At 44.5% G+C, this 26,522-nt stretch overlaps 1 long non-coding RNA gene, 1 other non-coding gene and 1 pseudogene across 2 annotated transcripts; 2 read left to right on the forward strand and 1 right to left on the reverse strand.

Moving 5' to 3' along the window:
* Positions 1–633: 633 nt before the first annotated feature.
* On the forward strand, positions 634–25,892 carry LOC123462111. Its single transcript, XR_006638111.1, has 3 exons — positions 634–757; positions 18,781–21,362; positions 25,813–25,892. It is a non-coding gene; the product is annotated as an uncharacterized LOC123462111 (long non-coding RNA).
* LOC123462563 lies at positions 814–977 on the forward strand. Its single transcript, XR_006638364.1, has one exon. It is a non-coding gene; the product is annotated as a U1 spliceosomal RNA (small nuclear RNA).
* LOC123462366 lies at positions 9,143–9,293 on the reverse strand (annotated as a pseudogene).
* Positions 25,893–26,522: the final 630 nt, after the last annotated feature.

Genomic DNA, 26,522 nt, shown 5'->3' on the forward strand with positions numbered 1-26,522 from the left:
GCAAGAGCCCGTAGCATGCGTGGTGGCGCTTTAATCCCAGGCAAGAGATAGGAGGATCGCTGTGAGTTCAAGGCCAGCCTTAGACTGCGTGGTGAACTCCAGGTCAGCCTGGGCTAGAGCGAGATCCTACCTGGGAAAAAAGTATAGCTGCATGTTGATCGTATATGGAGACAAAAGAAATTCTTTTTTCAAACCGAATGCCAAATGTCTTGGCGTACAGCTGGTACAGCATGGTTTTAGCAAGCAGGAAGCCATGGTAAGGAGCTAAGGAATCAGAGGAGGCAGAGCTAGGAGAGTCGCCATGAGTTGGAGGCCAGCCTGAGACTAGAGATTGCATTCCAGATCAGCCTGGGCGACAGTGAGACCCTACCGCTCCAAAGAAAAGAGAGTGTGAAAAAAAAGAGAAAGTGATGTGTCCTAAGAACAGCATGAGATACTTGAGTCCTCGGAAGGGTCATCGTTTGGGGGCGCCACCACGGCCTGCACGTTTTTTGCTGAAAACAACTCAGTTGCGTCAATGCGCCCTCTGTGGGTCCACAGAAGCCGGCCAGATCGGCGCCGGGTGGGCGGGGTCTCTAGGAGGGGCGTGGTGCATGCAGATGAGGTCGGCGCGGAGGCTGCCGGTCCCCGTGGTCGCGGGCATCCGCGTCCTTGATGGGCCGTATGTGGCGGGAAGAAGGCTCGGGTGTAGAGTGCGAGCGGAGCACGGGAGTGTGCGGGGAGAAGCCGCATGCGGACGGCCGGAGGGCGCGCGACCGTGAGTTGTGAGGGGGTCTGGCGGCGTGGTGAGCGTGCGTTGGGGCTGGCTGTTTCATACTTACCTGGCAGGGGAGATACCATGATCACGAAGGTGGTTTTCCTAGGGCGAGGCTTATCCATTGCACTCCGGATGTGCTGACCCCTGCGATTTCCCCAAATGCGGGAAACTCGACTGCATAATTTGTGATAGTGGGGGACTGCGTTCGCGCTCTCCCCTGGCTTCGCAGTGCAAAAGTAAGAGAATGCTGGGCTGTTTTCCCCGTGTCTCAGGGACACTCCCAGGTCAAGCGGGCAAGATGGGGCTGTGCGTCTGGTGACTGTTTGCAGTTGTACGATTCCTTTTCGTTCCCATTCTCTGTCTCCTTAGCCACTAAGTAAAGGTATTGGAAGAAGAGGTGATTAGGGCTGGAGATACGGTTTAGCGGGCACGGTCAGAGGCTCCACATCCCAGGACCTACGTAAGCCAGGTAAGGTGGCACGTGCATCGGGAGTTCCTTTGCAGTGCTTGGAGGCCCTCATGCACCCATTCTCCCTCTCTCTCACTGCTTCTTTCTCTGCCTTTCTCTGTCTGTGTTGCTCTAATAATAATTAAAAAAAAAAGTTAAAAAGGGTGTTTGTCAATTATCTGTACTTTCCTTAGTGAATCACTTATTCTGGTGATTAACAGTTATCTTATTCTATCAGGCCTTAAACTTATTAGTTGAGAGCGCTTTTTTTGTAGTTTTAGTATTTTTGGTTGACAACTTCCATAATTGTAAGCAATATCCCATGGTAATTCCCTCCCTCCCCCCCCCCGCCCCAATGTCCCCTTTGCAACTCCACTCTCTATCGTATTCCCCTGCCCCATCAGCCTTTTATTCTGTCATTCTCTTTTCCTCCTATTATGATGTCTTGTGTAGGTAGTGTCAGGCACTGTGAAGTCATGCATATCCAGGTCATTTTCCTATTTACACTTCTGTATTGGAGAAAGAATGGACGCACCAAGGTCTCCAGTTAATGCAAACTGCTTTGGCCACTTTGTGCATCTGGCTTTCCTGCTTAATGAGGAACCCAACTGCTCTCCTTTGGCTGGGCAGGCAAACGCCTTAACCGCTAAAGTCCTCTGGAGTTTCTTTGCAGAGGCTGGAGACATTGGCCGGCCCCTTCTCTATTGGCCTGTCTTTCTCTGAAATAAATTGTCATCAAAGCCAGGCATACTGACACTCAAGAAGCAGAGGCAAGGAGGGTTGCGCATTCAAGCCAGCCTGAAAAACCACGAGAAAGTCAGCTGAGCTCTCTCGTTCCTGTGAACGTGACCAGCTGCTTCATGCTCCTGCCTTCCCTATGAGATGGACTTTCAGCCATACAAACTTCCTTCCTTCAGTAGTTTCTGTTAGGTCTTTTGTGGCAACAATGAGAATAATACAGGAATTCGCCATGCAACTTGCTACTCCAAAGATGCAGTATATCACCTACCTGGGCAGGTGGTTGTCACAGCATCCACTTAATGAGGGAGGGCACAATTTACTGAGGACGGTGCACATTGTTAACCCTATGGTCAGTCCACAGAAGGGTACCTTTGAAAGCTCTTTTCTTTCTATATGTATATTTTTTAATGCATTGTGGGCCAATGGGTCTCTTTGAATCAGGACTACAGCGTCTTTCTGACAGAACCAAAGCAGTTCTGGGGACAAGAAGTCTGAGATCCGGGCTTCATGATGACCATTTCTGGTGAAGGTCCACTTCAAGGTTAGAAATAGCTAGTCTGTTAGCCTTCCCTGGCAGAAGGCGGTGCCCTCTGCCAGTCCACACGTGTGGACACACCATGTCCACCTACTGGGAGTGCAGAATGGATTGCAAAAGTGTAAGGAGATCATCATTGCCAGTACTGAAAGGAAAATTCATTAGAGTGAGAGAATGGGCGCACCCGGGTCCCTAGCCACTACAAACAAAAGTCCAGATGCACGTGCCACTTTGTGCATCTGGCTTTAGGTGGGTATTGGGGAATCAAACCAGGCCACAGGCTTTGCAGACAAGTGCCTTCACCACTGTGGCATCTCTTCAGCCCTAGGATTTTTTTTTTTTTTTCTGAGGTAGGGTCTCACTCTAGCCTAGGCTGACCTGACCTCAAAGTCATCGTGATCCTCCTGTATCTGCCTCCCAAGTGTTGGGATTAAAAGATGCACCACCATGTCCAGCCCCTAGAGTACTTCTTTTCAAGGTCTGAGCTCATGGGTATCTCTCCAGTCTACTATTAAGTTTTGACAGGATAGTTTCAAGAAGAAATCACAGATCTGAATCTTTTGTCTTTTTTTTTTGTTTTTTTTGCTAGGTAGCGTCTTACTAGCTGAGGCTGATCTGGAATTCACTGTGTAGTGTCATGTGGCCTTGAACTCACTGAAATCCTGCTCTTTCTGCCTCCTGAGCATTAGGATTAAAGGCATTCACCAACTCGCCCAGCTGAATCTCTATTAAATTCCCTTTGGTGGCAAGATTAAGTCTGTGACTGATGTAAGGGCTTGAACCTTTTCAACAAGTCTGGCTGCCTGTACCCAGGTTAGAGGCACTCTCAGGGCCAGGGCTAAAACAATAAGCTATTGTTCTATAGCCTAATCCCAGACTGATTGTTTGGTTGATGCTGGGGATTAAACTCAAGGTGTCACACATGCTAAGCAGACCATCTACCTACTGCCAACCTATATGCCCAGCCCAAGTTCCAGGTTTTAATTTTTTGTTTTGGTTTTTGTGTTTTGTTTTTTGAGGAAGCGTCTCACTCTAACCCAGGCTGACCTGGAATTCATTATGTAGTCTCAGGCTGGCCTCGAACTCATGGCAATCCTACCTCTGCCCCCAAGTGCTGGGATTAAAGGCATGTGCCATCATGCCTGGCTCTTAAAAAAATAGTATTTATTTATTTGAGGGAGACTGTGTGTGTGTGTGTGTGTGTGTGTGCGTGTGCGCGCACACACACACACACACACACACACACACACGTGCGCGGGAGCAAGTGTTAGAATGGGTGTGCCAGGGCCTCCAGCCACGTCAAACCAACTCCAGACCATGAATCACCTGGGGTATCTTGCTTACATGGGTACTAGGGAATTCAATCTGGGTCCTTAGGCTTCACAGGCAAGAGCCTTAACCACTGAGAAACCTTTTCAGCCCAGTAAATATGTTTTTAATTAAGTAAGTACCAAGCATGGTGGCACATGCTTCTAATCCCAACATTGGGGATGGATAGGTATGAGGATTGTTTGAGTTCAAGGCCAACATGTGATTAAGGAGTGAGTTTCAGGTCAGCCTGAGCAAGATCCTGTCTCAAAAAAAGAAATTTTTCGGGCATGGTGGCGCATGCCTTTAATCCCAGCACTCGGGAGGCAGAGGTAAGAGGATCACCGTGAGTTCAAGGCCACCCTGAGACTACAGAGTTAATTCCAGTTCTGCCTTGACCAGAGTGAGACCCTACCTCGAAAAACCAAAAAAAAAAAAAAAAAAAGAAATTTTTTTTTTTTTTTTTTTGAGGTAGAGTTTTACCGTAGCTCAGGCTGACCTGAAATTCACGATGTAGTCTCAGGGTGGCCTTGAACTCAGAGTGTTCCTCCTATCTCTTCCTCTCAAATGGGGACTAAAGGTGTGCACCTCCAAGCCTGGCTTTAAAAAAATAAGAAAAGAAAAGAAGAAATTTTAAGCTGTAGTGATGACTCAGAAATAATGTACGTCTTTGCCTTCAAACCCAAAGCACACAGGTTCAACTCCCAGAACCCATGTAAAACATATGCCCATGATGGCACATGTATCTGGAGTTCTTTGCAGTGGCTAGAAACTGATGAGCCAATATTGTCTCTTTCACTCACTATATCTCTGTCCTCTCTTTGTCTCAAACAAACAAACATATTTGAAACTCAAGCCAAGTGTGGTGGCACATGCCATTAATCCCCCCACTTCGGAGGCAGAGGTTGAGATATGCTGTGAGTTCAAGGCCACCCTGAAATTACACAGTGAATTCCAGGTCAGCCTGGACTGGAGTGAGAACTGCCTCAAAAGAAAAATAAAGAAATAAAATAAATAAATAAATAAATAAAATAATGGTTTGGAGAGATGGTTTGGCGGTTAAGGCGTTTGCCTTGGAAGCCAAAGGATCCCTGTTCGATTCTCCAGGTTCCACATAACCCAGATGCACGAGGGGGCACATGCATCTGCAGTTCTTTTGCAGTGGCTGGAGGCCCTGTTGTCTCCATTATGTCTCCCTCCCTAATACTGTCTCTCCATCTTTCTCTCTCTCAAATAAACAAATAAATGAATAAGATATATTAAAATAGTAGTAATAATAATAATAATAAAGTCAGAGGTAAGAAGATTGCCATGAGTTCTGGCCAGCCTAGTGTATAGTGAGACCCTACCTCAAAAAAAAAAAAAAAAAAGCTGGTTAGTGGTTAAGCACTTGCCTGTACGGCCTAAGTACCCTGGTTCAAGTAAGCCAGATGATGCACAAGGTGGTGCATATATCTGGAATTCATTTGCAGTCGCTGGAGGCCCTGGTGCGCCTATTGTCTCTCTCTCTCTCTACCTCTTTCTGTCTGTCACTCTCAAATAAATAAATAAAAATAAACAAAAATTAGGGCAGGAGAGATGGCTTAGCGATTAAGTGCTTGCTGTGAAGCCTAAGGACCCAGGGTAGAGGCTCCATTCCCCAGGACCAGGACCCACGTTATCCAGATACACAAGAGGGCGCATGCGTCTGCAGTTCGTTTGCAGTGGCTGGAAGCCCTGGCGTGCCCATTCTCTGTTTGTCGTTCTTAGATAAATAAAAATTTTTAAAAATTTAAATAAAAAAATAAACAAAAATTAAAAACATAAGCCGGGCATGGTGGAACACGCCCTTTAATCTCAGCACTTAGGAAGCAGAGGTAGAGGTAGGTGCAATTGATGTGAGTTCAAGGCCACCCTGTGCTAAATAATAATAATAATAATAATAATAATAATATAATAATAATTGGGGGGGAGATCACTCAATCATTTTAGTACCACGTACCAATTTATTGTGTTTCTATCCGTTAACAAAACAAACAGACCATCCCCACCCTCCAAAAATATCCCATACATCAAGAGAAATGACTTCCAGTTTGGTTGGATAGGGAATCATCGTACTTAACACGGATCGTGTCTTGCGAGGATGCAGCACCTGCGAATCGGACCTTTAGTTTATTTATTTTTGGTTTTTCGACGAAGGGTCTTCATCCTAAACCAGGCTGATCTGGAATTCACTATGTAGTCTCAGGGTGGCCTCGAACCCACAGCGATCCTCCTACCTCTGCCTCCCAAGTGCTGCGATTAAAGTCGTGCACCACCAAGCTCGGCTTGGGTCCCCAATTTTGCCGAAAGCTTTAGAAGAAGCCACAGGAAACAGCCATGGTCGCTCCCACTGCGGGTCCCCTGAGGCTGGCCGGTGGCTCGCAAAGTCCAGCCTTACTGGGGGGTCGCGGGGGTGGAGACGGTGTATGCAGATTAGGAAGCGCCCAGTGAATGCCTTCCCTGTGGTCGAGGGCCTCCGCGTCACGCATGGAAGACGGGGCGGAATGAGGCAGAGGTAGGAGATATTGATGTTTTTAGAAAAATTTCATCCTGCTCTACATTGTTACTTTTTCATCTAATTAATTAATTAAAAAATTATTTATTCAAAGTAGGGTCTCTAGCCCAGGCTCAGCTGGGATTCATTATAGATTCTCATGCTGGCTTTAATCTTACAGTTATCTTCCTACAACTGCCCCCCAAGTGCTGGGATTAAAGGCATGTGCTACCATGCCCAACCTATTTTTTTTTTTTGACAAATAATACAAATATGTTTTATTTGAAATAAACAAAAATGCTTCCATAGCTTTCACTTGCAAACACATTCTTCTTTGACTGGATTGCGGAGCCAAAACAAATCTGAAGCAAAACCACTTCTGGTTTGAAATGTATTTGGAGTCAGGTAGGAAGACACTACATGTCTTTTTTTAAAAAGCTGACCTTGCTTGTTGTGGTGGCACATGCCTGTTATCCCAGCACTTGGGAGGCAGGGATAGGAGGATCACCGCAGGTTCGAGGTCATCTTGAGACTACATAGTGAATTTCAGGTCAGTATGCACTACAGTAAGACCTTACCTCAAAAAAGTAAAAATAAATAAAATAAAATAAAATAATAACTAAATAAACCTGACCTTCTCCTAAGGCCTGGTCATAGAAGTGTAAACAATGTAAATGAATCCATCATTACCAGCTGTCATATTATATATGTTACCTGTGCTTTTGGAGAACACACACACACACACACACACACACACACACACACACCTGCCAATACACCCAGGAAGAGTTGTTATATCATAGTTTCATCTGAGATTTTGGGAGGCAGGACTCTCAAAAGAAGAGTAATTTTTTTTGTTTATTTTTCTTTATTTGAGAGCAACAGACAGACAGAGAAAGAGGCAGGTAGAGAGAATGGGCATGTCAGGGCCTCCAGCCACTGCAAATAAACTCCAGATGCATGCGCCACCCTGTTCATCTGGTTCACGTTGGTCCCAAGGAATTGAGCCTCAAACCCGGCCCTTAGGCTTCACAGACAAGCACTTAACCACTAAGCCATCTCTCAGGCCCAGGAAGAGTAATTTGGAATGAGTTTTGCGTCCTGTTTATTCTCTTCAATGACAGGATACAGTAGAAAGATACTGCCTGGAAGTTTTCCTTTTCAGTTTGGTTCATTTTCAGTTTTTGTGATTTACACAGTTGTTTGATTCATCTGCCTAGAGAATAATCCTACAAGAGAGTCTTAAAGCAAAAGACACCTATTATTCCTTCAAAATCTGCATTGTTTCAAGTTTTACAGTCTATTCACAGTATGTCAGCAGTTCCTGACTATAAAGCAGAAACACAAATGGACAAGGCTCTTCTAAAATGCAGATGTGCATAGCTAGAGCACAGTGGTCCTGGGTGGGATGTGGAGGTAACGAGGGAAGGAGAGAAAGCAAAAGTTCGTGTGCTCAGAATGTGGCTTAAGTCTTTTGAGTGAAAAACAAGTTCTTTGGACTGGAGAAGATGGCTTAGCGGTTAAGACACTTGCCTGCAAAGCCAAAGGACCCTGGTTCGATCCCCCAGGACCCACGTAAACCAGATAAGGGGCACATGCATATGGAGTTCGTCTGTAGGTGCCAGAGGCCTTGGCATGGCATGCCCAGTCTCTCGCTACTTCTTTCTCAAATAATATAAATAAATATTAAATAAATCAAATAAATGAATAAATATTAAAAACAAGTTCCTCCAGAGAAGGTGGAGGTGGCTATTACAGTTCCTCTCAAATGGGACTTGAAAAGCCCCAATCCAGATTGTTGGAAACTACAGTTATGACATGCTATGAAATATCTGGTATAATTGATCAAAGTAGTCAGAGGGTGAATGTATCTCTCATTCAGCTACATTTTGTAGCATTCCTTCTTTACCAGTTGGTGGATCAGTGGAAAAAAAAACAACAAAAAAACCACTGAAGTACCAGAAGTACTTCGAGGCATAGAGGTTTAAAAAAAAAAGTACAGAGCCAGGTGTGTTGGCTCATGCCATTAAGCCCAGCACTCTAGAGGCAAAGGTAGGTGGATCTCCATGAGATCGAGGCCACCCTGAGAATACATAATGACTCCCAGGTCAGCCAGGGCGAGAGTGAAACCTTACCTTGAAAAAAAAAATGTACTGAACTGATTCTCTGTATAACAATCAGTAGCAGGGCTTCATGGTTAGGAAAATGTTCTCACAGGATAGATCTCAACAACATTAAATGCAGCAGAATTAAAAGGAAAAAAATTTACATTTACATATAGTGGTAACAGAAAACTACATGGCAGTGAACCCCAAAAAATCAAGACAATACAAGCAGGTTCATCAGTATTTCATGAGCTAAAATATCTGGCTTTATTAATAAGCAATTTTTTTAAATTATTTATTTATTTATTTATTTGAGAGCGACAGACACAGGGAGAAAGACAGTTAGAGGGAGAGAGAGAGAATGGGCGCGCCAGAGCTTCCAGCCTCTGCAAACGAACTCCAGACGCGTGCGCCCCCTTGTGCATCTGGCTAACGTGGGACCTGGGGAACCGAGCCTCGAACCAGGGTCCTTAGGCTTCACAGGCAAGCGCTTAACCGCTAAGCCATCTCTCCAGCCCAGCAAATTATTTTTTAAGTAAATCATTCAATTATCATATGATCCTAGTATGATCCTATTTTCACATATTGAAGATCCATAGGGTCAGCCTTAAACAAGCTGCTTTTCTTTTTCCTTTCTCATTCTTTATTTATGCCGGATTGTCGTGTCAAGTACAAAAATACTAGACTATCTTAAAGCATAGACATTATTGACGTCTGATGTTGCACTCCACGACCAAGGAGAGTGCAAACACAGTCCCCCATTGCCACAAATTATGCAGTCGAGTTTCCCGCTTTTGGGGAAATCGCAGAGGGTCAGCACATTCGGAGTGCAATGCATAAGCCTTACAGATTACTCAACAGAAACTTTCAAGCCAGAAGGGCTTGTAATGAGGTATTGCAAGTTCTGAAAGGTAACAACTGTCAACCAAGGTTACTTTATCCTGCAAAGCTATCCATTCAAATAGACAGAGAAATAAGGACATTCCGCAACAATAGCAGGGGTAAAGGGATATTTGAAGACAAAACAAGCTCTACAGAAAATACTTGAAAGGATCCTTCATACTGAAGAGAAAGGCAAGATTACAGGGAGTGGAAAGGCCTAAGTGATGTCAGGTGAAGAGATTGTATAAAAGAAAGCTTGGGGGGAAGGTCAAACAAAGTTCAAGATATCTTGAAGAAGGCCTATGAAAATCGACTTGATTGAATAATGGCACATCCCAAAGCCCTCGATTGTTACTAGAAAACTTTCAGTGTCATAGCTGGGATACTGTCCAGTGAGTTGTTGAGCGGGAGGTCCCTGTTGCCTCCAAAACATGATAGGCTATTGCCAAGACCCTTGACTTCTCATGAGAAGGAGATGGTAAGACCCTAGTGCTGAAGACTTCACATGACTGAGTGGCAAAGTCACTGAGAAATGAAGCTGGTGCTGAGCAGAAACCTTCTCCCCATATCCCGGTCATCTGAATGCTGGAAAAAGCTGCACTGTATGCAGCCATATGGGAGACAGAAATCATCAGCACTGAAAACAGTGGACACTGGAAATCTCAAGTTTGGCCAGACAGGCCAAAGGACTGAGCAAGTGCAATGGTGGCGTGTCTGCTCTGGGGGAACCAACTGCTCTGTAATTGGACTGAAGGCCCGCTCTATGGAAGAGGCTACATGTCTGGTACTGAAAACCTAATCAAAAGCTTATGGCAGGGGAGGTCATGGGCCTTAGGTGTATAAAGTTCCTGCTCTTGTCTGGATATACACATATATTCTCTCACCAAATTGCCCTGAAAGCACTACACTTAATGTTCATATTCATATATTAATGCAAATCTCTCTTCTGGTTAGAGAAGCTTCTCATTTCAGATGGCAATGACCACTGTGATGACCCAAAAGGCAACATAAAGCTGAGAAGAAGTGATGGAGGAGTGTCCAGCACTGAAACATCTCACACTCTCCAAGGATCAGGGTCCATTGTGGAAGAGGTGGCAGAAAGAATGTAAGAGCCAAAGGAAGGGCGCCACACCTTGCATACAAATGTCCAGAAAGAAATTGGCCGTTAGCCAGGCCAAATGCGCCAACAGGTGCAATAGTGGCATGTCTGTTGCAATGGATCCTGAGCCTTGGAAGATGTGATAGAGATGTTGCGGTGCTGAGCACTACTCTGTCACTTCTTCCTGTCACATGATGCCTTCTGAGTCATCTCAAGGTCACTGCCATCTGGAAAGTGAAGATGCTCTACCAAAAGTGAGGGTAGCATTAATATATGGGTATGAACCTCAAGAGAAGTGCTTACTGGGCAGTTTTATGAGCATAGTATGTACATTTAGCCAGACAGCAGCAGACGTTGCACCCTTCAGGCTCATGACTACCCCTGTCGTAGGTTTTCAGTATCAGGGAGGTATTCCCTCCCATGGAGCTGGCCTGCAGTCCAATTAGAAGGCAGTTGGTTTCCACCATGGCAGACATGCCACTACTGTACCCGTTGGCTCATTTGGCCTGGCTGGCAAAATATAAGGCTTGCACTGTCCACGGTTGAGTATCTTCTCTGGTGATTTCTCTCTCTCCCATTGAACTGCATGCAGAATGGCTTCTTCCAGCTTTCTGTCAGCTGGTCTATATGGAGGAGGCTATCAGCTCAGTTCCAGCAGGATTTCTCAGTGGCCTTGTGGCCCAAGTATGTGAAGTCTTCAGCAATATGGTTTTACCATCTATTCCTGGTGGGAAGCCAAGGGGCTCGGCAAATGGCCCATAATGTTTGGGGACATCAAGGACCTTGCTGTTTATTTTATTTATTTTTTACTATTTTCATGAGAGAGAGAGAATTGGCATGCCATGACTCCCAGCTATGGCAATTGAACTCCAGGCGCATGTGCCACCTTGTGGGCATGCGCAAACTTGTGCTTACATCACCTTGTGCGCCTGGTTTATGTTGGACCCGTGGACTCTATAAACCCTCTGAGCTACTAGAGCTCAGTACTCAGGCTTTGGAAGTTATTTCTGTGAGTCCATTGGACATGAGTACATTTTGTGATTCTCCCCTCTGTCTCTGGTGTCATGTCTGTGTGACTCAGTTTTCTGTAACACCACAGCCCTATTTTTTCAATATTATATTTTTATTTATTTATTTGACAGAGAAAGAGGAGGAGAGAGAGAGAGAAAGAATGGGCATGTCAGGGTCTCCAGCCACTGCAAACAATCTGCAGATGCGTGTGCCCCATTGTGCATCTGGATTATGTGGGTCCTTGGGAATCGAACCTGTGTCCTTTTGCTTTGCAGGCAAATACATTAACCATTGAGCTATCCCTCCACGCCGTATTATTTTTTTTGGTTCTTTTTTTGTTTTGTTTATTTTATTTTTATTGACATTTTCCGTGATTATAAAATATATGAAATGGTAATTCCCTCCCTCCCCCCACACACTTTCGCATTTGAAATTCCATTCTCCATCATATTACCTCCCCAATACAATCATTGTAATTCCATATATACAATATCAACCTATTAAGTATCCTCCTCCCTTCCTTTCTCTACCCTTTATATCTCCTTTTCAGGCCAGTATTTTTAACTCATTTATTTATTTATTCATTTTTGGTTGGTCAAGGTACAGTCTCACTCTAGCTCAGGCTGATCCACAATTCACTATGTGGTCTCAGGAAGGCCTCATCTCAGTGTGGTCGTCATACCTCAGCTTCCCAAGTGCTAGAATTAAAGGCATGCACCACCACACCTGGTCCTAAGTTTAACTCTCTATCAACAACCAACTTACCATACATTTACAGTGTATCATGATCATAATCCTCTCCCGCCATCCTCTTTTTTCTCTCTCGCCATGCCTCTCCATTTGAGGGGAAAATCTCCTGTTTCTGGCAACTGTATGGTTAACTTTGTTTTCTTTCTTTCCCCCTTCCTTCCTCCTTCCTTCCTTCCTTCCTTCCTTCCTTCCTTCCTTCCTTCCTTCCTTCCTTCCTTCCTTCCTTCCTTCCTCCCTTCCTTTGTTCCTTCCTTTTTTCTTTCAAATAAGAGAGAAATTGAGAGAAAGAGAGAGAAAGAAAAGGAGAGAGAGAGAGAAGGAGAATGAAAATGAGAGAAAGAATGGGAGTGCCGGGGTCTCTAGCCACTGCAAATGAACTCCAGACATATGCGTCACCATGTACATCTGGCTTAACTGGGTACAGGGGAATCAAACCTGGGTCCTTTGGCATGCATGCAAGTGCCTTAACCACTAAGCCATCTCTCCAGCGCCTGTATGGTTGAATTTGAATGTCTGTGGTTGAGGGTGATACAGGACTCCTGCAGTTTTGTAGGAAATACTCAGATCAGGAGATGAAGGTCAACTTCAGCTGTATACAGCGTTTCAGTCCAGCCTGAGATACATGACAGCCTATCTCTAAAGTGAAATCATGAATACCACCACCACTTTGTATCTGGAAGACAGTATGGCAAAGCACTCCTTCCTTTCTTCGGCTCTTACACTCTTTCAGCCACCTCTTTAAAAGGTGTCCCTGAATCATAGAGAGTGTGATAGATTGTCTTACTTAGTGCTGAACATGACACTGTCACCTCTCAGCATTTTGGTAACTATTGAATCTCCCTATTGCTCAATACCATCGGAAAAGGGAAGCTTTTAAAAAAAAAAATATTTAATTTATTTATTATTAACAACATCCATGATTGTAAACAATATCCCATGGCAAGAAGCTTCATTTTTTATGGTATATTTACTGGTTTGTTTATATTTAATTTAAACACGTGTGCACACACACACAACCTAATTTACAGTGTGCCTTGCACATGCCAGGCAAGTAAGTGCTTACAGTGATCTTTATCTCCAGACCAATTCTTTTGTGTATTTTCCAATTTTTAGAACTTAAGACTGCAATAGTATTTGCTAGTTGGAGGCTATCTACATGTAAGATTAATTTTTAACAATTCTGTCCTTGTGGAATCTTTAAGTTATGCTACATACATATTTATTTGTCATTATTTTTCAGTGCAATCACTCCACCAGTGAGCTATATACCTAGTCCCAGAAGATATGTCAATATATTTTTTGTGGATTTTTTTTTTGGAGGTAAGAATCTCATAGCAGGTTGTGGTGGTGCACACCTTTAATCCCAGCATATGGTAGGCAGAAGTAGTAGGATCACTGTGAGTTCAAGGCCAGCCTGTAACTACATAGTGAATTCCAGGTCAGCCTGGGCTAGAGTGAGACCCTACCCTGAAAAACCACCACCACCAACAACAAAAACAATCTCATGGTAGCTCAGACTGGCCTCAATTTCCTGATCCTATTGCCCTCATGTATATGCAACCATGTCTGGCTAAATATAATGTTTTTTATTTTAAAAAATACTCTTGAGCCTGGCATGGTAGGTACACCTTTATTTTTTTTTATTTTTAAAGTTTTATTAGCATTTTCCATTATTATAAAAAAAAATCCCATGTTAATTCCCTCCCAGTGTACACCTTTAATCCCAGCACTCAGAAGGCAGAGATAGGAGGATCACTGAGAATTGGAGGCCACCCTGAGAATGAAGCTTTATTTTAAAAAAATGTTTTAACAATTTTTTTTCTTTATTTTTGTGAAGAGAGAGAGAAAATGAACTCCATACGCATGTGCCACCTTGTGCATCTGGCTTATGTGGTTACTGGGAAACTGAACCTGGGTCCTTAGGCTTCACAAGCAAGTGCCTTAAGCACTAAGCCATCTCTCCACCCTGAAAATGTTTTTGTTTACTTATTCACTAGTAAAGAGAGACAGAGAGAAGGGAGAGAGAGAGACAGAAAGAATGGGTGCGCCAGAGCCTCCAGTTGCTGCAAATGAATTCCAGATGCATGTGTCACATTGTGCATCTTGCATTATATGGGTACCAAGGAATGAAACCGAGGTTAGTAGGCTTTGAAGGGAGGCACTTTAATGCTGAGCCATCTCTCCAGCCCAAGAAGGCTTTTTGTTGTTTTTGTTGTATGTGTCTGGTTTTTCAAGTTGGGATCTTACTCTAGCCTAAGGTGACCTGGAAGTTATTATATAGTCTCAGGGTGGCCTTGAACTCATGGCAATCCTCCAACCTCTGCCTCCCAAGTGTTGGGATTAAAGGCACGTATCCCTCTGCCTGGCTGAAGCTTTCTTTTTTTGTTTATTTTTATTTATTTATTTGAGAACGACAGAGAAAGAGGCAGAGAGAAAAGGAGAAAATGGGCACGCTAGTGCCTCCAACCACTGCGAATGAACTCCAAATACATGCTCGATTCCACAGGAGCCACGGACCAGATGCACAACGGGGCTAGAAGTGTTCACTGTTGTCGCCACTGATTTCTCTCTCCCATAGAGCTGCATGCACCATAACTTTTTCCAGCTTTCTTTTTTTGTTTCCTTCTTTACAAAATTAGTTTCTTTATCTGAAAGAGAGAGACAGGCTAAGACTGCTAAGAGAGAGAATAGGCATGCCAGGGCCTCTAGCCACTGGAGACTAACTCCAGATGCTTGCACCACCTTGTGCATCTGGTTCATGTGGGATCTTGGAAATTGAACTTGGGTCCTTAGGTTTCACAGCCAGCCTCCTGCTTTTTGTTTTTTGAAGTGGGGTCTCACTCTATCCAAGGCTGACCTGCAATTTATTTTGTCTCAGATTGGTTGTGAACTCACAGTGACCCTCCTACCTCTACCTCCTAAGTGCTAGAATTAAAGGCATATGCCATCCTGCCAGACTCATCATGGTATTTTCAGGAGATTGGGTTTTGTCTTCCTTATCTTTTCCTCCATCACTGTCTCCCCTTGTGCCCTCCTCCCAGCATAGCCTCCTTTGGTGTGTCCATACCTCCTGTTTTCTTTGCTTCTTGATTCCTTCACCTCCCTTCCCTTCTGCTTTGTCATGGTCTCCTGTCTCCAATAATAGCCTACCCTCACCCTCATATCCACTTTTCTGCATGCAAACATTAAAAGATAGGATGCACATATGAGAACCTAAAACCCAAATGATTTCCAGTCTTTTCTGACATTTCAATATGTGCACACAATATACACAATCTTCATGTGACATCTGTAGGTTACTTACACTACTTCTCACAGTGAGAATGCTTCATAGGTAGTTAGGGATTTTTAGGTAAAAATGACCAGTATGTACAGACCAAAATATTTTTCATAGTTTCAAGGAGAAGTTGGTTGAATCTTGGTGCCCAGTGCAGGCAACTAGCTTAGCGTTGTGGTGCATGTCTAATCCCAGCACATGGGAGTAGAAAAAAGAGGATCAGGAATCCAGGTTATCTCAGCTTCATTACATTCAAGCCATCCCAGGTTATGTGAGACTAGGCTTGAAAACAAAACAAAACAGTGGACTATTATTGCTTATATGAGAGAAGGAGGTCTGGGGAAATTGGCAACAACATTGCTTTTCTGTAGTGTATACCTGAGCAGGAATAGCAGTAAGTAGGTCTTCTTGAGACTGTCTCACCATGTAACATAGGTAACCTTGAAAGTGTGTATATATATTGTCGTTTTGAGGTAGAGTCTCGCTTGAGCCCCAGACTGACCTGAAAATTTTTTAAATTATTTATTTATTTATTTGAGAGTGACAGACACACAGAGAGAAAGGCAGATAGAAGGAGAGAGAGAGAATGGGCGCGCCAGGGCTTCCAGCCTCTGCAAACGAATTCCTGTTGCGTGCGCCCCCTTGTGCATCTGGCTAACGTGGGACCTGGGGAACCAAGCCTCGATCCGGGGTCCTTAGGCTTCACAGGCAAGCGCTTAACCGCTAAGCCATCTCTCCAGCCCTGACCTGAAATTTTTGCTGTTTTTGTTGGAGGTAGGGTTTCAATCTAGCCATGGCTGACCTGGAATTTACTATGTAGTCTCAGGGTGGCCTAGAACTTGTGGCAATGCTCCTACATCTGCTTCCCAGGTTCTGGAATTAAAGTCATGTGCCACCACATCTGGCAGGAATTTTATGCATTTTATTTTGCTATGTATTTCATTGTCTATTTTATTTATTTGAAACGGTGTGAGAAAGACAGAAAAAGGCACTCCAGGTACTGCAAACAAACAACTGATGTATGTGCCATTATGTGCATCTGGCCTACATCAGACCAGGTGAATTGAACCTGAGTCCTTAGACTTTGCAGGCATACAGCTTAACTGCTAAGCCATCTCTCTCAGTCCAGGGGCCTGGAATTTTATATTTTGCTTTGAGACAGGGCATTACTCTGCAGCCTGACAGGCCAGGAACTCAAGGTAATCCCAATGGAATGTCAGGTGTGAGTCCTCTGCCTGCTGTGGTTTGAGCTCCAGGACCTCCAGAGCCTCCATTGCTCCCTGAGCAGCTGGTGGCTGATGATCTTCACCAGGGAAACATGGCATCTTCAGTGTTTACACACTGGTAAGGTCACCATGGTCCATTAAAACACTCCACGCACATGTGCATGCAAGTAACCTTCGTAGGATAAAAAGACATTAATGTAGGAGGAGACCAATAGAGAAGCAGTGGTTCAGTGGGAGACAGAAAAGAAAGAATAAGGGGCAAGTTTGATCACACCACTGTGGAGTGTGGTGGCACTTGCTGGCACTGGGGAGGCAGAGAGAGAGGGTCACTGAGTTTGAGGCCACCATGAGTCTAGAGTGAGCCTGTACCTTAAAAATTGATGTCTGGTTAGAGGAGGTTAACAGACAATTCAAGCACGTATCTTGGGTCCTGGAACCTGGGGGCAATTGTATGTGGGGCTTCTGGTGCCTGGGGACACCCAGGAAACCCTGATTCTGTTGCCTCCCACCACTTACTCTATAGCTCCAGTCATAATGATCGAGGTTGTCTGGGGAAGCAAGCTCGCATGAAGTGCAACACCGATGACACCATTGTGGACTTTAAACTGATCACGGCTCAAACTAGCATCCATTGGGACAAAGCTGTCTTTAAAAAGTGGTACATGATTTTTAAGGACCACGTATCACTGGAAGACTATGAGATTCATGATGGAAGGAACCTGGAGCTTTATTACCAATAGAGCAGAATTCTTTCTCCTGCCCTGCTCCCCACCCCCAGTCACACTGGTATGGATGCTTTAACAGTGCACATGAATAAAAACTTAGATGCTGTTTTGTTGATGTCAGCTGTGTGTGAGAGCTGTCAGAAGAGGAGAGTTGGTAGCTGGTTGTTACCATGCTTCAGTACACAGTTGCTAAGGGAGTCTCAAGATCGTCTGGAGGCTGGGTGTATGGCAGTCACATTTGTACTGCAGCACTGGAGGTGGAGGCCGGAGGAGAAGATCAAATCATCTTCAGCTACACAGTTCCAGGCTAGCCTGAGCTATGTGAGATCACTGTTTTTTCTTCTTTCCCTTTTTCATTGCCAGATTCTTTCCATCTTTTTTTTTTTTTTTTTTAATTAGAGAGAGAAAGAATGGGCATGCCAGGGTCTCTAGTCACTGCAAACAAATTCCAGAAGCATGTACCATCTTTTGTGTCTGGCTTATATAGGACCTGGAGAATCAAACCTATATCCTTAGGATTTGTAGGCAAGTACCTTAACTGCTAAGCCATCTCTCCAGCCCTGGCTTCTTCTTTTGTTTTGATAGAGGTATGGTCTCACTCTGTCCCGGATTGAACTCATGGTGATCTTCCTACATTAGCCTCTCAAGTGCTGGAATTAGAGATATGTATCACCATACCTGGCCCTTTAGTTTTTTTTTTTTTTTTTTTGAAGGTAGGGTGTTACCCTCCAGGCCAGGAGGAGCTGGCCTCTTACATTGTAGCCCAGGCTGGCTTCAAACTCACATGGTGATTATGGTGGTTTTAATTCACTGTCCTAGTAAATTCATGTATTCTGAATGCTAGGTCCTTGGCTGCTGGAAATTAGGGAATTGGAGCCTTCTGGAGTTGGTGTATTAGCTTATGGGTGTTATAGCCAGCTTCCCCTGGCCAGTGTTTCACATGTTCTTCTGTTGTTGTCCAGCTGATGTCCACCCTGTGCTCAGGCCATGTTTTCCCATGCCATCATGGAGCCTCGCCTCAAGTTGGTAAACCAAGTAAACTCTTTTCTCCAATTAAAAAAATCAGATTGATGTCAACAGAGAGGGGCCTGGGGGAGCAGGGCAGACAGGGAAGAGGCAAACAATGGTAGAAATTTGACTGTATTCACTGAGTACAAAACTGATAAAAAAAAATTGCTGCCACAAACTAAATTTATAAACCATAGCAAGAGAGTGAGGCATTTGGCAGGTGCCACTGTTTGGGTACATGTCATCTTTATGGTGACACGGGTTCTCAAGGAAGCAGGAAGCACTGATTTCCACGTGATAACTACTTGCACCACTGGGGTGGTCATACGGGTGGGGAAATATTGTACTGGGTATGAGACGCAGAGATGTAACTGTCTTGTATTCTGCTTCTAGTTTTCAGCTATGGAATTCTGTCTCATACATGGCTTTGTGCACTTGGCCTCCATCCCATCTTTCCAGTGGGGCAGTCAGCATGGCCTGTCCCTGCTCACCAGTGGACTGGATTTCAGTTCATCATCAAACACCACAGTCCCATTCTTCTAATGGCTTTGAAAGAAAGGAAACAAACAATACTTATCATGCACAGGATGAAAACATGGCCACAGAGCAAGACATATGCTCACCAGCTCTGGCGGTCTATGCTGCAGAAATTCCCTGGCCAGGTGATAGGGTTTCATGTGTGAGAGGACACAATGCTGTGGAGGGAAACTTCCCAAAAAGACTCTGTTTGGAGGCACAGCTCCCAGAAGTTCTGTTGAGGATGATGAAATGAGAGGAGAAAAGAGCCATACATCTCATGGAGCATTCTGAAAGCCTTCTAAGGAAAACACCCATTTTTTGGGGAGAGTTATGCCTGAGAACATGGCTAGCCTGGTATGATTTACCAGAGATTCTGCGAGTTTCCAGGTGGGCTAAATGGACCCACTAACCAGTAGAGTGGTGCATGCAGTATGGACCTTCTTACTGTGAGGACATTACAGACACAAATTTCTATGGGCCCAGATTGTTGGAATTGTAGGAAACAAAGCTGTGAGGTCAAGCAATGTTCTATAGTTGACCATGGGCAAAGAAAGGAATGGGTATAGCTCTGCTCCCGATGTCAAGTCACCTTTCTCTGAAGGGGAAGCCAGAGGTCCAGTTCATTTGGGTAGAAGCCAGAGAAACATGCAGTCAGACATGTGGAAATCCTCACATGGATGGAAGATCCTAAGGAAAGGCAGGGGTCATCCAGCATGGTAGGTAGAGACGTGATGTTGAAGGTAAAGATCAGCGATGGCGAGGAAAAGCCAGGCTCCCCAGAGAGCCACTGGTCCTTACACACGCAGGGCAGTAACGTGGATGAAGCAGTCCAGTTCTGCTCCACGGTGACTGATGAGCAAAGCCCAGTGCTTTGTGGTCCTGTTTGGAGGTCTGAGGTAGACAGGGGTCACAGAACTCTTTGAGCATGAAGCTGATGCTGAGGTGTGCAGTCCCTTGGAAGTGACCAGTCCAGAAGGAGCAGCTGTTGGGGGCAATATTCTCAGACAACTGTCTACAGATGTGAGATGTTGTTTGGTGATACAGTTGATGAAGCCCTTCAGTGTGATGTGGGCTGTTCTGAAAGACCCCATACTATGTGCCATGAGCCTTGAGGTTGTGATTGACTTTCTGAGGAGGAGGATGAGGAGACTGAAGCTCACAGCAAGTCTGAACAATCATGTGAAGTCCATAAAGAGGTCCCATGTGAACTGAGCCACACTGAGAAGTCACACCTGACAGGTCATGTGTCTCCTGTGTGTGACTGTCCGACAGAGCCTCGAAGCACAGAGAAAAGTCAATGGAGAAGTCCAGTGTGATCTTCCCCAGAAAGGGCTTCGAGTTGCAGGTCAGTGTTCTGCACTCCATAAAGAGCCAATGTCAGACAGGCCAGCCACTGTGCAGATAGCAACAAGGAAAAGGGGCTCAGAGGAGGTCAGGAGTAGGGTGCACTGCACAGGTGAAGAAATGGAGATGAGGTAGAGCATTTTCAAGAAGTCAGAGGGTGATTGTGCACAAGGGCAGGCTTTATCGAGAGGTGGGCAGGGTGATAAGCGGGGAGATGGAGCACTCTCTCCCTCCCCAGGTGTCAGGCGGTCATGCTGTGACAAGGAGCAAGCTGGAGTGGGGCACAAATGCCAGCACTGCTCTGGCCTCCAGAGTAAAGGGGAAGGAGGGCTGGCTGTGCAGGCACATGTGGCAGGTTCCAGAAGAAACCGACCATGGCCAAGCAGAATGACCTGAAGTCCACAATCCACAAAGCAACTTAGTGTGATGAGAGCTCTTCTGAGCTTCCACCCCCTGACAAGATGTGAGCCTCGTGGTACCGATCTGGAGCCTGATGTGGACCCTGAGCTGTGCCCAGGGGATGATGATTCTGATGTACAGAGCAAGTAAGAACTGACACGTGCTGGAGGCCCTCGTGGATCACTTGAATGTATGTAACTAGTATTTTCTTGTGGAAGTGCCTCTTAGAGCCTGGAAGCAAAGCTAGCTGATGACATAGCCTTTAACTTAGCAGTACAGGGCACAGCTGTCCCTGTCTGTGGCGCTCCCATACAGCATCCCGTGTTGGTTCTGCCTCCCAAGGCATTGCAGTGTGCTGCCAGACTGTGTGAAGGAGATGCTGATCCACAGCCACCTACCGTGCGTGAGCATTTTCAGTCAGGGATTCTGAGAATGAAATCTGGGTCACATGAAACTCACTAAACTTACAGGTCCTTCCCTGCAGTGCCCCTAAAGCATATTGTGGCAAGGCCCTTCATGTTTCTCATGAGACTGGGACTAAAGATCACTTGAGAATCATTCTCTACTATCTTGAATCATAATATATTTTAGGAAATGTTTGCTTTGCCATTACTTCCTAGTGTGACCTGGCAAATGGAAGTGTTGTCTAAGGCATTTTCCTTCTGAAGTGACCACTCTGTTATGCAACAAGCAAGTGAAGAAATGGACAACAGGTGGGTACAATGGTGCATGCCTGTAAGCCGAGCTCCTAAGAAGACTGAGATGGGAGAGTCGCTTGAGTCCAGCAGTTTGAGATCAGACACATCATGAAAATAACCCTATTTTGTTTTTTTCTTTCTCAGTTTTTATCAACATTTTCCATAATTATGAAAAATATCCCATAGTAATACCCTCCCTCCCCCCACTTTCCCCTTTGAAATTCCATTCTCCATCATATCCCCTCCCCATCTCAATCAGTCTCTCTTTTATTTTGATGTCATGATCTTTCCCTCCTCTTATGATAGTTTTGTGTAGGTAGTGTCAGGCACTATGAGGTCATAGATATCCAGGCCATTTTATGTCTGGAGGGAGCACGTTGTAATGAGTCCTACCCTTCCTTTGGCTCTTACATTCTTTCTGCCATCTCTTCCACATTTGACCCTGAGCCTTGGAAGGTGTGATGAAGATGTACTCCAGTCACTTCTTTCCAGCACTATGATACCTTCTGAGTCATCCCAAGGTCACTGCCATCTTAAAGGAGAAGATTCTCTACCAAAAGTGAGAGTAGTATTAATGTAAGGGTATAAAGATTAAGAGAAGTGCTTACTGGGCAGTTTGATAAGCATTGTATATACATTTTCCCAGACATCTGCAGATGTTATACCCCTAGGGCTCATGACTACCCCTGTTTTAAGTTTTCAGCATCAGGGATGTATTCCTCCCCATGGAGCGGGCCTCCAGTCCAATTGGAGGGCAGTTGGTTTGACCATGACAGGCATGCCACTATTGTACCCATTGGCTCATTTGGCCTGGCTGGCCAAATATAAGGCTTGCAGTGTCCACTGTTGAGTATCTTCACTGGTGGTATTTCTTACTCTATTTTGTAAAAGAAAAGAGCAACAAATTCTTAAAACTAAAAGTTCTGCTAAGTTACTCATTGCTACATACTGACTTTGAAAAGGATCCCAATGCCATATTATACAGAAATGAGATTTTCTTTCTCTCTTCCTTTCTTTGTCTCTCTCTTTACATCATGAATGGTTATCAGTTTTTGGGGTCCAGGGGTGGAATGTGATGGTTTGACTCAGGTGTCCCCCATAAACTTAGGTGTTCTGAATGCTACGGTTCCCAGTTGATGGAGATATGGGAATTAAGGCCACCTAGAGGCAGTGTATTGTTGGGGGTGAGCTTATGGGTATTATAGCCAGTTTCCCCTTGTTAGTGTTTGGCATACCCTCCTGTTGCTATTGTCTAACTTATGTTGGCCAGGGGCTGAATCCATTCTCTGCTCATGTCCTCATTTTCCCCTGCCATCCTGGGTCTTCCCCTATAGCCTGTAAGCCAAAATAAAACTCTTTTGCCAGAAGCTCCTCTTGGTAGTGTGATTTCTACCAGCAATGTGAATTGGACTGCAACACACACCACAACCAGATGGTATTACCCGGTTCTTAACACTTCTCCATTGGGCCAGTGACATGGCTTAGGGGTTAAGGCCTTTGCCTACGAACCCTAAGGAATCAGGTTGTATTCTGCAGGACTCTGGTAAGCAAGATACACAAGGTGGTGCATGTGTCTAGAGTTCATTTGTAGTAGATCTAGCCCTGGCCCAAACATTCTCATATTCTCTCTGTGTTTCAAATAAGTCAATATTTTAAAATATTGTTCCTTTATTTTATTTTACTGATTTATTGATTTTATTGTTATATTTTAGAGAGAGAGAATGGGCATGCAGGGCCTCTAGCCACTGCAAACAAATTCCAGGGACATGCTCCATCTTGTGCATCTGAGTCCTGGCTAATCAAACCTGGATCATTGGGCTTTGCAAGCCAGTGCCATAACGTTTAAGCCATGTCTGCAGCCCTAAGATTAAAAAAAACAAACAAAAAACAAAACAAACAAACAAATTAACAAAAAAAACTCCACATTTGGGCTGCAGGGTAATGAGAAATTAAGTAGGAGCTGGGGTGGAAGCCTCCTTCCCTGCTGCCTAACTGTGTTGATACTGGAGAGAGGTATTCGGCCAGTTGCAGAAGTCATCAGTGCTCTTAACCAGCAGGGGTTGTGGCAAAGTTTATGGCTGGGCAGCCAGACCAAATGTGTCAACTAGTGCAATGTTGGCATGTCTGTTATGGGGAAAACCAGCTGCTCCCTGATTGGATTTGAGGCTTGCTCCATGAGAGAGGATTCATACCTGGTATTGAAAACAATGGAACACATATGACTGGGAGCTCAGCAGTTAAAGGCTCTTGCTTGCAAAGCCTGATGGCCTGCATTCATCCACATAAGCCAGATTCACAAAGAAGAACACATATCTGGACTTTACTTGCAGTGTTATCTATGGTGTGCCCAAGCTACTCTATCCCCCTTTTCTCAAAATAAATAAATAAATAAATAAAAATGCTTTTTAAAAGTCTATGGCTGGAGGGCTGGAGCAGTTAACTTAGCAGTTAAGGCATTTGCTTGCATAGCCAAAGGACCCAGGTTTGATTCCCCAGGAGCCATGTTAGCCAGATTGCAGAAGTGGGCACACACGTCTCAAGTTCATTTGGAGTATCTAGATGGCCTGACATGCCAATTCTCTCTTTTTCTCTCCCTCTCTCTGTCAAATAAAAAAATATTTTTAAAAGCCTATGGCAGAAAAAAAAAAAAAAAAGAAAAGCCTATGGCTGGCCGGCCATGGTGGTGCATGCCTTTAATCCCAGCACTTGGGAGGCAGAAATTTGAGTCCACCCTGAGGCTACATAGTGAATTCCAGGTTGGCCTGGGCTATAGGGAGACCCAACCTTGAAAAAACAAAACAAACAAACAAACAAAAAAAGCCTATTGCTGGAGCGAGGGCTTAGTGATTACGTCACTTGCCTAAAAAGTCAAAGGACCCATGTTCAATTTCCCAGGACCCATGTAAGCCAGATACACAAGATGCACAATGGAGTTCATTTGTAATGGCTGGAGCCCCTAGCACATGCAATCTCTCTCAAATAAATCAATAAAAATAAAATATTTTAAAGTCTATGACAGGAAAAGTAATAGCCATAGATGGATAAACTACTATAATCTGGCTAAGTGAATGTATTATACATGTAAAACCACACTCTAAATACTTATGTTTATGCGTATGTATAAATGTTACTATCTCTTTTGGTTTCAGAAGCTTTTCTTTTCAGATGATGACAACCACTATAGAAACTCAGCCCTCACCAAAGAGCTGAGAAGTGGTGACAGTGGGGTGTTCCCCACTAAGTGAGACATCCATGTCACACTGTCTATGGATCATTATCGAAGAGATGGTAGGAAGAATCTAAGAGCCAAAGGAAGGGTTTGAATGCTTTGCAAAGCTCATCCTGTCACAAAGTCACTGTGGTAGTCATGATACCACCTACACAAGACCTACATTAGCAACAGGGGAAAAGTAATGTAATCAAAATAGAAGAGACGCTACTTGGATTGAAGAAACTCGGTGGAGGGGATGTCTTGCTTTCTTACACACATCTGATTAAGTCCTCAGTCTAGTAATTCAGCATGTCACCTTCAGACCTGTGGCCTTTGCACAGGTCATAGGGGTCATATTGAGGTGATTGTGATGATTAGAGACAAAGTCACATGTACCCCAGGCTGTCCTCTACCTCACTATGCAGGGTGCCCTGAACTCCTTACCCTCCATCCTCAAGTGCTGGGAAGACAGGCCCATGCCACCACAGCCAGTTTACATAGTGCTGGGGATTAAGCCTAGGATTTGCACACACTGGGCAGGCACACTACCACCAGAACTTCATCCCCAACCCCACTTGTATTTCATGATGAAAATTGAAAGTGGCATTCATTCTGGGCAAAGAGGCACATGACTTTAATCCCAAAATTCAGGAGGCCCTGACAAGCCAGTTCTTCCTCTTGTATTAAAAAAAAAAAAAAAAAAGTCTAACTGGGGTGTGGAGAAATGGTTTAGTGGTTAAGGTGCTTGCTTGCAAAGCCAAAGGAACCAAGGTTGGATTCCCCAGTATCCACATAAAGCCAAATGAACGTGGTGGCACATGCATCTGGAGATCCTTTGCGGCTGGCGTGCCCTCTCTCTTGCTATCTACCTGCCTCTCTCTCACACATTCTCAAACAAAAACTAAAAAAAAAAAAAAAACAAAATAAAACAGATCACTCTGTTGGTGTGGTGGTTTGATTCAGGTGTCCTCCATAAACTAAGATATTCTGAATGCTACTCTCCCCAGCTGATGGCAATTGGAAATTAAAGATCAATTGATGCTGGCACACAGCTTTAATCCCAGCACTGGGGAAGCAGAGGTAGGAGGATTGCCATGAGTTCAAGGCCACCCTAATAATACAGAGTTAATTCCAGGTCAGCCTGGACCAGAGTGAGTCCCTACCTCAAGAAAAAAAAAAATCAATTGAAAATCATTCTGTTCTCTTGAATCATAATAAATTTTAGGAAATGTATGTTTTCTCATTATTTCCTAGGGTGCCCCCTGCAAATGGAAGAGTTGACCAAGACATTTTCCTTCTGAAGTGACAACTCCGGTATGCAACAAGCAAGTGAAGAAGTGGACAACACGTGGGCACAATGGCGCATGCCTGTCAGCCGAGCTCCTAGGAAGACTGAGACGGGAGAGTCGCTTGAGTCCAGCAGTTTCAGATCACACTGCGTCTTGAAAAATCAACCCTGTTTTATAAAAGAACAGAGCAATAAATTGTTAAAACTAAAAGTTCTGCTAAGTTACTCATTGGTACATAGTGACTTTGAAAAGGATCCCAACACTAATAAAACAGAAATGAGATTTTTGTTTTGATTCTCCCTTTCTCCCTTTCTCTCTCTCTCTCTGTCTCTCTGTCCATCTCTCTATTTTTTTGTGTCAAGCCAACTGTGGCAGTCCAGTTCTCATTGCTGGAAATCACTCAACCAAGAGCAGGTTCTGGGAAAAAGAGGTTGATTTGGGGTTATAGGCTTGAGGGGCAGCTCCCCAATGGCAGGGGAAAATGATGGCATGAGCAGAAGGTTGACATCAACCCCTGGTCCACACATGGTGGACAATAGCAACAAGAGACTGTGCCAAACACTGGCAAGGAGAAACTGGCTATAATACCCATAAGCCTGCCAGTAACAACACACTGCCGCCAGGAGGCTTTAATTTCCAATTGCCACCAGCTGGGGAAAATAGCATTCAGAATAC

Source organism: Jaculus jaculus, chromosome 7 (genome assembly GCF_020740685.1).
Source record: "Jaculus jaculus isolate mJacJac1 chromosome 7, mJacJac1.mat.Y.cur, whole genome shotgun sequence".
Classification (NCBI taxonomy): domain Eukaryota; kingdom Metazoa; phylum Chordata; class Mammalia; order Rodentia; family Dipodidae; genus Jaculus; species Jaculus jaculus.